Source organism: Adiantum capillus-veneris, chromosome 4 (assembly GCF_014529385.1).
Source record: "Adiantum capillus-veneris isolate H3 chromosome 4, ASM1452938v2, whole genome shotgun sequence".
NCBI classification, from domain to species: Eukaryota; Viridiplantae; Streptophyta; class Polypodiopsida; order Polypodiales; family Pteridaceae; genus Adiantum; species Adiantum capillus-veneris.
In genome coordinates, this window is record NC_140934.1 from 59,753,611 (window position 1) to 59,756,812 (window position 3,202).

The following is a 3,202-nucleotide window of genomic DNA, read 5'->3' on the forward strand; positions in this document are numbered from 1 at the left end:
TCCCAAAATCATGTTGCTCATGCGAAGTCATAACCACCATAACCTCAATATGACCAATTTTGCACATACGCATGACAAGACATGACCAACAATACTGTATATCAGTCGTAATATTGATAAGCAATGAGCATCATCTTGTGCATGCGTCATCAAACCATGATCACAAACCAAACCAAACCATACCCTGCCACATGTTTAAGCAACCAAAACCTATCACAAAATCTGTCATGAAGCATCATAAGCTGCCATACGCTTTGCCATACATAACCATGGTTGTCCAACGATAAAGTCTCCTAAAATAACCAAAACTAACCACATGTTTAGCCAACAAAAAGCTACCACATACTCTTCCATAAAGCATCATAAGCTGCCACACGCTTTGTTATACATAACCATGGTTGTCCAACCATAAAGTCTCCTGTAATAACCAAAACTAACCACATGATTAACCAACAAAAACCTGCCATAAAGCATCATAAGCTTCCACACACTGGGAGTCATACATAACCATCATTGTCCAACCATAAAGTTTCTTGGAATAACCAAAACTAACCATGACAAGCAATCTCACAAACAATGAAGCATCAACCTCCAAGAGATATGCATCGATCCTCCATAAAGACTCCATTCATCCTGCATAAGAACAATGGATAGTAAGATTGGCTCAATCAATGCACATTGTTAGTTGATCAAGTATGTGAATAACTAAGAACACATTTAAGACACTACCTTTTGGACTCGCTGAAGAGATGGCGACTTGTCTTTGCTCGATTTCTCCACAACTTAATGGCATCCTCAAATGCATAAGCTCTTAATGGTGGCCCTTCAATGGATACGCGCATTAGAGCGTCTAAGTTGTGAGTGCTCAAATGGCGACGCAATCGAGTCTTGATAAGATTCTGGACACTAAAACCACGTTCGCAAGCAGATGTACTTGCACATTGTAGCATGGAAAGCTCTGTTAGTTTCAAGAGGGTTGTATATTTCTCTCTAGTGGTAGGATTTCTACCAATAGAGAGCCATACATCTTTTAAACCCCTACCCTTCCACTCATAAGGTGCTTGCTCTCTAAAAACATCATACTCTCTTTTTGCATTTACTTTACTAACTAGAGGGTCTATAATCTCCCCATGCAAGACCTTTGGCTCACCATGAAATGACAAAAGGTTATCAATCATATCATATCCAAAGTTTCGATATGCAATGCCAGCTAGAAAACAACATGGAGATAAAGCTTTGAAAGAACTCAATAAACCCATATCGGGAAAGCGTTGTCGCAAATTAGCAACAATGAATTGTGAAAATTGCCTTTGAAAAGAAATAGTAGCATCCATATCCTTACCACATTTTGCTCTTTCAAGCTCAACAAATTTATACATGTTTCCCCGAATAGAGGCGCGGAGAGCCGCAAGCTGTCCATTACGCGGTCCATAATCTGGAATCATAGGATAATCCAAGCCATCAAGCACAAAAGCATTAATATCAACGACAGGAACTTCTATAAATTGTGAAGTAATTAGCCGTATCTCTGCTTCAATCAAACCAACTACAGCGGTTATATCAACAAAAGTGCTCTAGAATATCTTTGACAACATCGCTAACCACTGCAAGATGTCATCCATAAAGTGCAAGCTATATACAAACTGAAAATATTTTACCTTGTCAAAGAGAGAAGAGTTATGCTCCTTTCAAAAGACGAGTAGCTCTTCAAGAGACTCACATACCTTGTGCACACACATAGATCTACTTAACCAGTGCACTTTATAAATGCGGCTCATTTGCAACACTGCACATCCAAATTCAGCTTCAAGATCTGCCAATTTAGCACTTCTAATGGAGCTCTTACTAAAAGTGGATGCAATCTCATTCACAATTTGATCAATATATTGTGCATAAGCATTGCCTTTCACTGCATCAACCAAGCATAGACTAGCTCGATGTGCAATACAATGAATAGAAGTCATGTAAGGGTTTTCTCGTTTAAAACGAGTAACCACCCCATTGTGCCTTCCTATCATTGCAGATGCACCATCGGTCCCAATACATATCATTTTTGATCTATCAAGTTGCAACTCAGCCAAAAAGAAACTTGCACGTTCATGCAAATGCTCAGATGTACCTTCTGCAACCTCCAAGAGTCCCAAAAAAAACTGTAATAGGATCTGAATCCTCGATGAAGGACGCATAGACAATCATATGCTGGCATGTGGCTATATCTCTTGATTCATCCATCATTATGCTATAAAATTTTGAAGCATTTAGACGCAACAATATTTTTGTCAGCAAGTCCTCACTAATATAACGCACAAAAGAGCTGCATGCTTTATCATTTTGATACAAATCTCTCACCAAGTTTGGACAATCACAAAACTCAAGTAAATCCAGAGTAGAAGTAAACTTACTAAAAGCCAAATCCTCCTTGGCAACATGGTAGGCAACAACAAACAGTCGTTTACTACTTACCATCGCAACATCTTGACGCTTTTCAACCCCATCTTCGATGGTTATCTTATTTTTTCCAAACATATAGTGTGTGTCTCGATGTGCTTTAGTACCTGCATGCTCAGTTAGAGCACTATGCTGGACATTAGTAGATCCGTTCTTACCAAACTCACTGCGCGAGTTATTAACCTACTTGCAATATTTACAAAACATCCCAGCACTAACAGGATCAAATTCAGCCCATTCAAATGCACCCCTACTTCCAGCCCAAGAAGGGTTCCATGCAAGCCTACAAAGTTCCTTTTTTACCTCAGAATCTTTATCATCAACCTTGGAAGCATTAGAGCCATCATTACTACTACCTGTTATGTTGTCCTCCACTTGAAGCTCCACCACTTGTTCAATAGAGGAACCGTCTTTTGCACGACGCCTCTTCTTTGATTTCTTGACAGGTGGTTGCTCCCTTGTGAAGCGTGGCATCGCAAACAACGTTCTTTGGGACATCCTAACATAAAAGAGAAATCAATTTAATAAGATATCATACCTCCCTCTCTCTCCCTCTCTCCCTCTCTCTCACACACACACACACGCAAAGTATGTGTGCACATACATAAAATATCCCCTCTAACTATGCATGAACATTGTATAATTGAGCCTTCAAAAGAAGTATCTTAACTCAAAGCTATGCCACTTCAAAATTCAAGAATGCCTGTTGGAAGAGAGGGGATTTGAAAAATTCCTCTAAAATTTGAGACACATA

General features: G+C 39.4%; 1 pseudogene; it reads right to left on the reverse strand.

Moving 5' to 3' along the window:
* Positions 1-225: 225 nt before the first annotated feature.
* LOC147459256 (uncharacterized) lies at positions 226-2,946 on the reverse strand (annotated as a pseudogene).
* Between the last annotated feature and the right edge of the window lie 256 nt (positions 2,947-3,202).